Raw genomic sequence first — 14649 nt, 5'->3', positions numbered from 1 at the left:
CACCCCTTCTTCATCTGCTCCTTTTGCCTCATAAGGAAATAAAGGAAATAAATAATAAATAAATAAATAAAAACTAATGGTGAAAATGCAGTATGTTTAAGGATGGTAGATGAGTGGCTTTCACTATTGTTATAGTGGCAAGCGCTGTAGTCTGTGATTACAGGTCTATCAATACAACTGGAACAATAAATAGTTGTTTTGGGGTTTCGTCGCTACTTCAGAACAGTGATAAGACTTCTTTAAGAAGAGGCTCATCACAGCATACAACTGTGCAGATTCAAAGAGCATGAATCCTTCAGCTAACCTTCATAGACTGACAGACCTGAGGCACTCAAGGGACAATACGATTATATACTTGGATCACTTACCATAGGTCATTATATTTCACCCAGTTGCCCCTGAACTGAGTCAGTAACTTGCATTTCAGCCATAGCATATCTTCCAGGGTACAATACAATTTTTATCTGAAAAGAAGGAAAATTTAATAATTCCCTTCAAAAAAAAGAATGAGAACTTGGTGGATGAATCGTAACAATTTGAAGCTTCTCGATCAGTAATAGATTACTGGCCAACAGTGGGTCAGTGACCTACTGTTGAAATACAGTGATCTCAATACACATTACGAAATCTATCTTAACTCCAAGGAACTGGCATCCCAGTTGGCACTTTCAGAAGAAATTACAAGAACAGAATGAGCACTGAAAATGAGCAACTTCTTTTCTATAAAGGGGTCTTTTAAAGTTGAAGGTGTTTTGGCAGACTAATATATAATAATGTGCACTTCTAGTTGCTCTGCTGTATCTGTTCTCTGCAGAAGTACAGAACTTCTGCTTACAGATTTTTTCATGAATTAATTCTGTGAATCTCTTAATTATTTCTTTTAATAATAATAAAAAATAATAATAATAAAAAACAAAAACAAACAAACAAAAAACAAACAAAAAACAGAAAATATGGAATAAACTGATTCATTAGAAAAAAAAAAAGTAGAATACAGGCATATCTTTGTTATATTTCCATGGCTGGACACTGGAAATATTGGGACAGTTTGTCCTTCTTCATATCTTAACTCAGATGTAGTATATTTAAAACAAGTTCTTCACCTAGCATTCTTACTGCTTTAGGGAATACTAAACAGGCACGTCAGTCTTTTTAGTGATTGTTGTCAACTCCACTTAGCATTTTGTAATATTAGTATACATCAATTTGTGATTTTATTATTGCTGCAGGCTATATACACATCATTATGTTTCAGGGCAGTGGCTCATCATTATGTTGATAATTCAGGAATGATATGTTGATGGCTTTAATGGACCAATAATCCAGTAATGAAGGTTCTGTAATGGCATTCAGTACTGTTGTGAAATTATTCAGTACTCCATAGTGATATGATTTGCAGAGCTGTAAAGCTGTGCAAGTAGAATAATCTATTAATAGGTCCTTTTGCAGCTTTTTGGAGCTATTTTCAAAATTTTTACTCCTTTCAAAGGAACTTATTAGGAAATGAATATTTGTTGTACAAGAATGTGAGAATGAATATAGTAAAAGAATAAAACTGAATATACCTATCATTGCTTTAAATATTTGGTAAGCAGAAAGGCATTGTGTGGGTCTGAAGTTTATTAACAGCAAGTTAATAAGCTTTCAGTCATATCTTCTTCAGTGGCATAGATATGAGTGTTTGTATGTATGAAATAAATATTTCATTACATCTGAAAAATTTCTTACACTAAAGAATAGCATTGTAAAAAATATTGTATTTATGCGTATATTTATGTGTGCAATTATGTATATTTATGTAGCTTACATTCATATATATGGGTATTACTTTCTAATGACATAAAATGTAACATTTTAATTTTTCTTTAATTGTAATGATCTATGAAGAATGCAAATATAAACTCTCTTTCCTCAGTATCTCATTTTCAGAAGAAAACAACATAGTAGGAAAAAGTATTGCAGTTTCTAACCATGTGCTCCTGAGAGTCTTCTGATGTAGGATTAAAGTCTCTAGAGTGGATGATTTCTGTTAAGCAATCATTGGTATCACAAACATGAAACAAAACAGTAAATCTACTTGAGACCTCAGAGTCTAATAAAAAGACAACTATTTTAGAGATAAAAAAGGTGCTACACAAAGATGAATGCTGCAGGAATAGAAGTGAGCAGCTTGGACTAGTTAAGTGCATACAAAATGTTTTTCCAATGAACTGTCTGAAGAATTGCTGCTGACAAGGAGATGGAAAGACAGTTATCACGATGTCTTTACCCACAGCTCTCATTACTTTCTTTACACTCAGCTGCACAAGATTGTAAGCAATCACTGGCTGACCTCACTGTGTAATATTTCTTATATCCACGTCAATTCTTCTCATATGTAGAAAACTTTTTCGTACTGCTAGCCTTGAACCATGAATATAAATGTAGTATGTTCTGTTGACATCATCATGGGTATGATGCATTGTATGTTAGCCGTTGTGTCTAATGAGGCTTCTTTGTTTAAGTTAGTGTACAATTATGATAATCCAATTCCTTTACTTCCTGGCAGTACTATGCAGGCTTTTGCTATAACTTTTGGATATGCAAACCTGAGAAATCCTGAGATAATCATGTGCTCACAGCTGAATATGTAAACTTTTTTTTTTTTTTTTTTCAGCCAAGAAGTTCACTGCAATTAATGTGGTGGTTTCACGCTGATGGGCGGCTAAGCTCCTCCACACAGGTCTGCCACTGCTCCTCCTCAAAAGATCAGGGGAAGAAAATATGATGAAAAAAGCTAATGGGTTTAGATAAGGATAGGATGATCACTCACCTGTTACTGTCATGGGCAAAATAGACTTAGCATAGGAGATTACTGTAATTATTATTACAGCATTTTTTATTACTAGCAGACTAGAACAGTGAGAAACTAAAAGCAAACTAAAAACAGCCTCCCCCTTCCCTTCCCCCCCCCCCAATTCACCCTTCACAGTCACTCTCTGCCCCTGCTCTACATGGGGTCCCTCCCACAGGATGCTGTCCTTCCCGAACTGATGCAGTGTGAGCTTCCCACAGGGAGCAGCTCTTCAGGAACTGCTCCAACATGGCTCCATACGTGGCTCCATACCACGGGGTCCATCCATCAGGAGCAAACTTCCCCAGCATGGGTCCCCCATGGGCGGCAGCTCCCCCCAGACCTCCTGCGTGGGCTCCTCTCCACGGGCTGCAGCTCAGGCCCAGGGTCTGCTCCAGGGCTCTCCATGAGCCGCAGCCTCCACCAGGCCACATCCACCTGCTCCACCAGGGACTCCTCCACAGGTTGCAGTATGGAGATCTGCCCCATCTGGGACCCATGGGCTGCAGGGGTACAGCCTGCTCCACCAGGGGCCTCTCCACAGGCCACAGGGGAACTGCTGCTTGGTGCCTGGAGCACCTCCTGCCCTCCTGCTGCACTCACCTTGGTGTCTGCAGGGATGGTTCTCCCACATTTACTTACTCTTCTCTCCCAGCTGCTGTTGCACAACAGCTTCTTCCTTTTCTTAAATCTATTCTTCCAGAGGCCCACCAAGCTTTGCTCCCTGGCTCAGCTCTGGCCAGCAGCAGGTCCCTTTTGGAGCCAGCTGGACCTGGCTCTGATCTGACATGGGGCAGCTGCTGGGCTCTGCTCACAGAGGCCACCCCTGCAGCCACCCACTACCAAGTCCTTGCCACATAAACCCAATACAATTTGTTAGATGCTACAGATATGATCCATCCATTGGAATTATATTTAACTGAGAATTTAGCAGCTGTTGTTAGATCATATAAGATTCAAGCTGAACTGCCTTCAGTGGGTAATAAATTTCAAAACTTTGATTTAACATTTTGGGAATCTGACATAAAACCTGTATACAAGGTGTTAACTAGTGATGGTCATGATGTTAGCTCAGTGAAGTAAATTAAAGACATTTCAGAATCAATCTGATAACAAGAGAAACAATTTCAGATTACAAACTACTGGCTTAGCAGAGCTGGAAAAACTTTCTGTGAGGTGAACTGAAAGATCAGTACAGAAATAATCACAGAAATAATTAATTTGAATATAAGTTGCAAGTTTTTTTTTTTTTTATGTTATTCATGACCTTTTTTAATTTTCAGTGTTAATACCGTGCAACAATATAATGTAAGATTTGACAGTTCCCAAAACAGCAGGATGCTGGTCTACAGTTATCTGGTGATTTCATGGCTATCCCTTGATAGTTTTTCGTCATATGATTCAAAGGGAAAATGACACCAATGAGGTAAAACCTGCCACACTAAATCTCAAATCAGTAATGCTGTAACTAGCCTTGTTTCATAATAAAGTGAGAAGAAAATTATTTATAAATAAGATAAAGTAAGTGATGACAACATGCTAATGGGAAGAGATGGATCAATTTTTGTGTACCAGATTGTTTACATGATGTTATGATGTACCTGAAGAAGTGAAAAAGTGTTTTTTTTTGTTCGTTTGTTTGTTTGTTTTTTTAGGATATGCTACACAATATCCAAATCATACCAGACTAAATACTGACTATGAATGAAATGGTTACAAGGCACAAGGCTGGAGGAAGCACATCTGTTTTTTGTTTTGTTTTAACACAGAACTGAGATAGCATTAAAAAGGAGAAAATATATTTTTTGCTACATGGAGGTAGATGTTTATCTACAAGAAACAGAATTGTTTCAAGAAGACTGATGAAGTGAATAGTGATCAGGTCACTATTATCAGCTTTCAAGATGAATAATATAAATGCATGAACTCTTAAAGAGGAGGTTGATTGGGCGGTACACTGGGGGTACAGCAATGATAAAAAAAAAAAAAAAGGCAGAATAGAAAGTACAAACAGAGAAAAATTCAAAATGTTCTAAAAACTGCAGCATGTAGGATGGAGAAAGTCAGAAAATTTCTTCATATGTAGATGAACCTGGAAGGTAGAAGAGGAAGTGAAGGAGTCCTCAGATCTCTAGCAGGATATGTTTTCTTATTGTTTTTTCTTTGCATGCCTCAAGTAGAAATGTGTTTGATAAAGCAGAACATGCAACTCCAAGGTCCACACATCAGTCATCTTTCTTTTGTACAGTGCAAACTTTGCCAATCTGATTGATCATATTCTGGTAGAAGAAATATGCCCCAGAATTAATTCAAAAGGCAACCAGCCTGAGAGATCTGGAAAACTCTGTCTTGCAGTCTGCAGAGTATCTACAGGATTCACCTTTAGAGACAAACATGGAACTTTGATTAAACAAGGGGTTCTAACTCAAAACTGCAGCCATATTCTGAATTATTCTGTATGGCACTACTGATTTAAAATAGTATATCTGCAAAAATATTTCTCTCCTGCCTTTTCAGTCCTATTTTAAATGAATTTGTGAGTAACTTTTGATTTTATTGATTTTAAAAAAATAAAACTAACAACTTTACAAGAAATGTTGAACAATCAATGAGCAGAAAAGAAGATTTCACTGAATAAACATACATTTCTATAGTAAAAGGCCAGGAAAAAAAAGACTGCATAACTATTTGTTTAATCTATAATTCCTTTTGATGATGTGCCATACCAGAATACTCTGACTTATCTCTTGGAACCTGCAAGAATATTTATCTATACAGGTAATTCAAAGAGATCAATCACTAATATCTGTTGTTCAGTTTGTCAGAACAGAAAAGCATCCTAAAATATGTTCAATACGAAACATTCATCTGACACTGAAAGGAAATAGATGATTGTATTTCATCCTCTCAGAACCTTTTTCTGTATATCTTTTTGACTACTTTAAAAGAATTTTATTTTTTATTTCTGTCAACTTAGCTTCTCCATACACATGAACTTGCAGAAATGTGATACAGAATGGACACAGGGCAAGGAATGGGAACAATTTTATTTATTTTATTTTATTATTTTATTTTATTTTTTATTTTATTTTATTTTATTTTATTTTATTTTATTTTATTTTATTTTATTTTATTTTATTTTATTAAGTCTTCAAGTGCTAGTCCACATGTGCACTACATTTGAAGACTGTGAGTGAAAAGTACTTAAAACCAAAATCTCTCAGTGAGTAAATATCCAGTCAGCAAACATGACATCCATATCTAATAATGGTAACTCTGAAATCTGGTCCAAATTGGCTGCCATTGGATTTATGTGCCCAGGATGTTTTGTAGGACTAAAATAGTGTCTTGGAGAACTTGAGAAGCAGGTCAGCGAGTAGCATCATTGCAGACAGATCACTCCAAATTCTCAACATCCTCATGGTGTGTTTTCTCCTATTCTTCACCTTCACAAGAAGAGTAGTCCTTGTTATGGGCGGCAAGTGAGCTTCCGTTTCATAACTTTGTCAGATTATTCATAAGAGGCATAGTAAAACTTTCAATCTTCTCTATTGGCTATTTTGGCATTGGAGAAACATGGTCTTGCCAAAATCACATCTTAATGTGTTTTGTAAAACAATGGAAAATGCCCTTGATTAAAATAGATAGAAAATATTTCCAAGCTTGAAATAATAATAGAGAGGGCTGGTGTTCAGCTTCATCTGGCTCTGCAATGTGCAAAAGCCCCCAACAGTATGTAGCAGATGTAAGCATTAATGCAGTGTAGTATAGGGGAGGGTGAAGCTGTTGGAAAAGAGTCTAATTCGGATGCAGCTCACGCTGTGTTTTGTAAGAATGCATCAGAGTCTTTATGACTTCCTGGGGTAGTAAATTTTCATCCTGCTGACAACGGGAGTAATTGCTGTGTGCAGAATAAAATCAACTGTTTAAAAGTTTAAATTCTATTTTTACAAACAAGATTCCTTATTTCTTAGCTTAACTTCTCAAAGATCATCATTACTGTTATTACTACCTGTGATAATGATGTTTGTTGAAAAAGCACCAAATTTGTTTTGCAAATTAACATGTTACTATAGATGACAGAGAACTAAGGTAATTTCCTTGGTACTAGAAGTTGTATATTGCACTTTATCTTTTCTACTGATTGCTGATGATTTAAAACACTTTTTGTATCTTGGAGGTACTTACATTAAAGTTTCTCCAAGGGGGTCCAGAGTGTTAAAAGATATAATTCTAGTTCTTCACTTCAGCAAAAGTTATGTGCAAATATACTCTAGGTGGTGTTTTAAAACAAACAAAAAACAAAAACGAAACAAACAAACAAAGGATTGTGTTCTGCAAGTAATTGCTCAAGCACAGCTGACAAAATTGTTCCCCTTTAAAACCACTGAGAATTGTGTATACTTGTTCACTTACTTCATATCACTCCTTGATATCAGAGCATAAATTAAAGCATCTTTATCAGCCCAAATCAGCTTTTCCTGAATTTTATAACCCCACAAAAAGTCTTGATTTTAAAACTGTTTTCCATGGCCAAGAAAAGAACCATTAGCTGTAGAAGGTCTTATGACATTCAGCATTAACTAATGTACTACTCAACATCTCTGATAGGCTCATAAATGCACACAAAATAGAAAGCTGAGCAGGTTAAATGCTATATCAGAAATTCATAATTCATATAAACCTATTGTTAGGTAGATTTCTGTTATTAGCATGAAAGAATCGTTCTTGATATGGAATATATAGCATTAAGGATATGATGGCTTCCATGAAGAAAGAATTCATACATCACAAAGACATTAAGTGAAAATATCAGTGGAATTGTTAATATATGTCAAATTGTAAAAATACTAATGATGTGATAGTAAAAATGTGCCTAATGATGTGCCATTTTCATGTAAAATACCAAATACTTGTAGGGAACTGTTTTAAATCTGTCACAGACTTAGTCTTCTCCCATATTCCACATAATCGTTCCTACTTCAACAGAAACAGAACTGGTCAGTTCTTTCACTTATTGCCAGGTTTCATACTTTTGGCTTTAGCAACATCTTTAGTGTCCACTATCCTGGCAAAAATCTGTGGTTTCCCCAGGCTAAGAGAGGCTTGTGGCTTGGTCTGTTTTGGAGTGTCCATTACACAACTAAGAAGCTTTTTTCTGTCTACTGTTGCTTAAAATTGGCTAAATATCCCTTTCTTCCAGCAATTAAGCTATATGACCTGTAAAACAAAAAAGTCAAGTGCAGTACCTATTTGAACATGTTTTATTTCTTTCTGATATGAAGAAAACTGGAGTAATCAAATCCTGCATATCTGCATTACTCACATTTTTCTTTCTCCATAGATTAGGATACATATGATCTGTTTCTTTATGACTTATGTTTCTTTTATGCCAGACTTTCTCACTTTCTGTGTTTGGTGTATACACCACCATGTAAAATAATATAATGTTTTAAATGGTTACAAAAAAATAGAGTAATTTCTCTGGGTCAAAATACAGCTTTCCTAAAAACATTCTTTCCACTTCTGAGTTAGCAGTCAAGCAAATTTTTAAATGTTTGTTCAAAGACGTGACAAATTGGTAAAGGCGAGTTATGCAAGAGTAGGGTTATTCTCTGCATTTTCTTTAGGCTTCCTTTCTGACATTAGGCAAATAAATGATACGTTTCTCTCTCTGGGGGAAATAAATAAATACATATGGTTATATAACGCTCTTTTCAAAAGAAATATTGTATTCAATCTGAGATTAGGAATGGGAGCACTAAGACCCTTGATGAAAAATATTCATACCAGATGTTGTTATTACCACAACATTACAGAAAACAATTTTTTAAAATTTGTTCTGTCAGCTTACAGTGCTTACAATAATTAGATTTTTATTATTTGTTAGTCCATATGTCTCATACTTTGGAGGTTAGTTCCATTTCAAAACTTAAATTATTTAGTTGTTTTAAGACACAGACATTGTTTTTAAGACACTGAAGACAAAAAATAATCTAAAGCTGAAGTCTGAAAATAGAGAGACATTCCATTTACATTGTATTCCACTTATGAATTAAGAAGTCATCACCTGGCCATCCTCCAGGCACAGAATATTTTTTATTTCATGTTAAACAGGACCACAAGTTTCAGCTAGTGAGAAGTGGCAATTGGTGATGAAGGCAATAAGATAAGTTGTCTAGTGAGGTATTTAATGATTGCAGCACTAAAACTGTGTCTTTTCACCTGTTGCAGTTTCTTCTTTAAAGGAAAAATCAATCTCTCCATTTGGATTACTGGACCAGAGAGTTTTATCTAAGTTTTATTATTTTATTATTATAGAGTTTTATTTCTAGAGTTTATGGAAAGTTTCTTAAAATTGAACACCTTTCTGAAATACAGAAATTAATTCCAGACAGAGTGGGTACATGTTTCTACATACACTGTGTGTCCAGCCTTATTTCCAGGAAAATGAGAGGTACAGGAGGAAAAGCCTGCTAAACAGCTAGAGATAACCTGGTGCACAGCAGGTCATATCCCCCTGTAGAGCAGAGATGTGATGATACGCATACTCAGACCCAATAAAGCATTGGAACCACTTTGTATAGACCTAATAAATGATTTTATTTATTTATTTTTAAATGTACAGTTACGGAAGCACAACATCATGGAAGATACATGAACTTGTGTGTGCAACATGCAGAGTACCTTAGAAATACTACTAATGCAATCACCAGTTTGGCACCTTATTTATTAAGACATTTGGCCTCTTATTTATTAAGGTCAATTCACATATTTACATATGCTTTGTGCTTACCTTTGAAAAGCTGTTCTTTTCAAGACTCAACCCAACTGAACTTACACTAATAATAACAGATTTATACAGAATTTGATGCCTTTTTGCTCAAGTCATTAGTAGAAACATTTGTTTCACTGTTGGATAAATAACTGGCAAATTTCCTCCCAGAACAGCACAGAATTCAGATTGTTGCTGACCTATAATCATTTTTCTTAGAAAGCAATGTAAATGTTGTTCTTAGGTTATGCTTATGCCTTTTTTTCTTTTTTTTTTTTTTTTTCCTGCTTCCATTTAATATAAATTTCAGAATTGCTGTTTACGTAAAAGCTGAACTCAGCACTCTGGTCTTAAATAATTGCTGAGAAGCCTTTATGTTGCTTTAGTCAAGACAGATGATGAATTTTCCAGAAACTGAACCACTGAAAGTCTTAGTTGCAGCACATATAGGAAGGAGATAAAAAAAAGAGATAGTGTGTATCATGGCTTATAAGTTTTTCCTTTGGTTGCTTGACTTACTTCTGAAAGAAAAATGGGTTGTGTATTTTACAAGCAATACATTTGTTCTACTATCTCAGAAAAAATCATGTGTAGATGAAAAAACTAAATATATATATATATCTTCTCTTTCTAGTGTTGCTGATAACATCAGTTATTATTTTGTCTTGCCCTTTTCTCTATGTCTCTGACAGATAGATATCTATAACATATCTACAAAGGGCACATATGAAACATATGACATGATTCATTTTATCAAAGGTCAAAATGAGCTGGAGCATTGTCTGACCATGCAAGACTAAGTCAGCCACCATAACCACATATTTGCTTCTGAGAAAACAGGACAGCCAACAGACACTGAAAGAGAAAACAGAAACCTGTGTGGAGATAACCCAAAGTCTGTGCCTGTCTCACCCATACAAGCATGATAGTGTAAGAGCTTTTCTCCCCTCGGACAATAGGTGAAGAGGAAAGCTTAAATATATTTCCATGAGGCTACTGCACAACTCTGGGAGGAGATGCAAGGGAAATCAGGTCTGTCTGCTTTCCCACAGCAGCTGTTTTCAGCATCATAGCCATCTTTCCTTACATAAATTCCCTAAGAGATTATGAAATCAAAGAGTATATTTCCCATTACCACATTTCTAGTTAGGTGACCATTTACAGATCTCAGTCCTTCCTAATTCCACAAAAGTCCAACTTTTTCCCACTCCTATCAGTATTCCTATTCCTCCCTGCTTCAGTGTTGCTGTATTGGTAACAGACTTTCTGGAAAGTTATTCTTCCAGTGTTAAGCTCCTCATAAAAATCACTAGGAAAATGTCTTCAAGAGCTTTTTTCATCACTTTTTCCTCTTCTGAATTAGCAGTCAAGATAAACAGCCTCTTGCTCAGGGCAGTAGATGCTGTTACTACCTTAGTCTTCTCTTTAAACTGAGGCAAATTGGATAGAGGTAAACAGGTCAGCAAGCAAGAACTAAACCAGTATTTGCTAGCCCAGTGATGACTTAACAGCATCACAGACTGCTGTGATGGGATGATCTGATTGGCAGTGAATAAATTGGCTTGTCATAAACCAGAAAGATAAGCAAAGAAACACAGCTGAGTCATGCATCTTGGGCATTCTTGCATGTCTGGAAGAAAAAAAAAAAAAGCAACAAAATCCTCTCTTTCTGTTGTCTTACTGCCTTTCATCTTCTCTAAAACAAACAAACAAAATAAAACTTTAAAAAGAAAACCTGGTATCTATTGACTGTTTACATATCACACGTCTCCCAAAACTGAGCTCAAACATAGGTAAATTGTGGATTTGCTACTTTGGTAGAAAGTTCTCTTGAAGAATAATAAAAGAAACTAACAGGTCATAGAGCATTAACCTGTGTAAATGTTTGGTTCACCTGGAGTCAACATGAATCATAGAGCACAACAACACTGCATGTTTCTCCACAGGATATGTATGCAGCGTGCTCTCATATTAGAGCTGTTGGAGCTGTGGCCACATTATAACAGATCTCAATAAAAAGGCATTGAGCTTGTAATGAAGTTGAGAGCTTGAGATTTCCTCCTCAGATTCTGTGTTGTTTGAATTCCTAGGTAACAACATCAGAAAAACTTGTGTGTCCTGGAACATTTTCCAGCTATATCATTTGGTCTAATACATGTACTCCCTCATGTCACTCATATTTTTTAGATAACCCTGCTTATATTAACACTACTGCATCACAACTAAACTGCTATAGTCAGGAGCTGGCACTTCAGGCTTTTTCACTTTTTGCTGTTCTAAACTAGGGCCTTTAGTTAGTATTTGGTCTAATTTCTTCTGTTTTAGGCAGGGCAGCACAGTAATGTATGCAGCATGCTGTGCTTAGCTTCAGGCTAAGAATTACACCACTCTACATTTTCTACACATCCAGCTTTACTATGCAGACTCCAGTGATCACTGAGATGGGGCATTTGGCTGCAAGATACCCTATAGTCATAGGGGTATTCCTGGGAGTAAAAGCAAATAGATAGTGCTAACAGCAGTTTAACATTACTCCTGCTATACAGTTAACTACTTCCTTCCATTTGAGGTAAGACCTCAAATGTATTTACCCCTAAATATACCCATATTTAGCTGTATGCTTTTAACTAAAAAGCTCATTGCAAGTTTTATGCTCTGGTTAGATGTACTGTGTATGATGCAAAGATACTATTTGAAGTTATTTTTCTCACTTGAATGGTATGAATGTTCTTCCCCCGCCTTATAAATCTGTCTTGATGTGTTTCTTTATTTGAAAACAGCTGCAGTGTTTTTGAAAACTGATGTCCTTTACTAGTCTTTCCAGCTAGAGAAGTGACATTGTCATTCCTTTATGCTGCATGAAAGCTTTTAACTTGCAAACACATCCTGTCTCCCTCACATAGTAGCTGATTTATATACTCTGGAAAAAGAGAGAGAGAGGTGCAGAGAGAGACAGAGAGAGAGAGAATAAATGGCAGCAACATTTGCTTTTTAATAACATACAGAAAAAAAATACTTCAAAATCAGCCATGCATGAAGGAAACATACAGGAGGGGACCTTAAATACAAGCTACTGACAGATCATGAACCCAAACTGCCTTTTATGTATCTTGAAGAGAAAACTTTGTAATCATCTATGCCATCAGTACTGACAGTATATTCACTGAAATCATTATACCAAAGTGTTGTAAGGCTTGGGATTATCTGAAAGAGTAGAGAACATTCATTTATTCATGAAGTAAAACTGAAAGGCTTCTGTGTATCATTGGGCCTCTCTAATTAGAAAGTCAGGGAAATAAGGCTTTAGTTAAATTTTGCTTGAATAGTAAGTTAATTATTTAAAAGAACAGAAGGAAGCAGAATATTTCTCTAGAAAGAATAAATAGATTAATCTCAGGTATTTATTCTTAAATGGTTGTCAGGTATCATTGTGCTACTCCCAAATGCATTGAGAAGGTATTCGTTAAGAAGATAAAACAGAGAATTTTGGATTCACTGCAACAGTGAGAACTGGGAAACAAATGACACCCTGAATTTTTTATTTTTTTTTTCTAAAACTCAGTAGATTGTCATCAAAACTGAACTCCTAATCTCTGGAACAGGTAAAATACAGGAACAGGAAGCAAAGACTTGACCGTATATGTAGCTGTCAGAGTCCTGACTTGGTGTGTTATAGAATTAAGAAGAATAGTTTCTCAACATCCATTCAGACATCGTTTAAAGTATAATAACTTAAAATAATAAGTAAAATAAAATAAAATCCTACCAGATGTCCTACATATATCTTGTCCATATGTTCCAATCCTCTGCTGACCAAAGGTAGTTTTCAGCTGATCTAAAGCAGCAATCTTAACTCTTGACTTCCACTGAAGAAATTACATGTCACTACAAATATGTTTCAGGAGATTTTGCCCATGGAAGGGCTGAATGCCATTAGTACTAATTTTTATATATATCTTTGCTTTGCATCTTTGATAGCTAATTCACAAGACCTAGAAAATGATATAGCTTGATATTGTTTATGAAACAAAATTTATTGAGAAAGACACTAATATCAAAACATAAATTTATTTCTAAACCTGAAGACTCAAAATGCTTATGCTTATGCACCATCTTAATTCATAGTAGGTAGCTGACATATTTTTGTGATATAACCCTAGACTATGTATGCATTTATGAAGATAATCTCAATTGTCACAAAATAGAAGCTATCAGAATCCATTAGAGCTTTTCTAAAATACTTCTATTTGTAATAAACACAAAGAATTTTAAAAAATCAACAGCAACATCCAAAAAAATATATTTTCACATATTTTGTGATGATATGCAAGTAAGTTTATATTCTGATAGGTTCTATTAGAGAATTTCACACTCCAGAGAGCATTTTCACACACTGTCTCAACAACAAAAGTTAGCACCATGTACATACCTTAAACTTCCCTACAGCAATTTCTATTTTCTGCAGACAGAGACTAATGAATTATAAAATATAATGCATGCTAGAAAAGAGAGGAGAGGAATTGTATTGCATCTTTCAAATTAATTTTGTTTTTAAGGAAAATAACCTCATACGATAGTTCTTTCACAATACAACTTTACAGGTCATTAAAATGCTTGCAATTTTTGACAGCTTCTAGAATCCTTTAGGGCACATCCCCATATCTCTCATGGCCATGACAAGCAAATTACTTGTAATTACCAACCAAATCAGAGCTGAACAGAGGCTTCAGTTTTCCTTACTTTGTTGTCCTGTTTCCATCTCTTAAAAAAAAAGCAACATTGCTGGGAAACTTCACCTAACAAATATCTGTAACATAGAAAAAGCAGCTGTGACCTTCAGAAAAGAGTTAAAACTGTTTAAAATCCCTCAAAAATATTGAATAAATTCTATAATATTTTGATGTTAACTGCAGCATTAATGTCAACAATAATCAATACACAAGATTTGTCATTCGAGTGTTTTAGACTAACATAAGCATTTGTGAAGGATGCTGAGTGTAATCAAAATGACAAGTACAATTCTTGTAAAACATTATGGTTC

At 35.3% G+C, this 14649-nt stretch overlaps 1 long non-coding RNA gene across 1 annotated transcript in view; it reads right to left on the bottom strand.

The window, feature by feature from the left end:
* Window positions 1-6133: 6133 nt before the first annotated feature.
* Window positions 6134-14649, bottom strand: part of LOC137856279 (uncharacterized) — a 46668-nt gene continuing 38152 nt past the window's right edge. Inside the window, exon 5 of the long non-coding RNA XR_011096324.1 lies at window positions 6134-14415. This is a non-coding gene — a long non-coding RNA (uncharacterized lncRNA). The remainder of the gene's footprint in view (window positions 14416-14649) is intronic.

Source organism: Anas acuta, chromosome 4 (assembly GCF_963932015.1).
Source record: "Anas acuta chromosome 4, bAnaAcu1.1, whole genome shotgun sequence".
NCBI classification, from domain to species: Eukaryota; Metazoa; Chordata; class Aves; order Anseriformes; family Anatidae; genus Anas; species Anas acuta.
The sequence above is the reverse complement of the archived record's forward strand: the minus strand, read 5'-3'. Positions and strand labels throughout refer to the sequence as shown.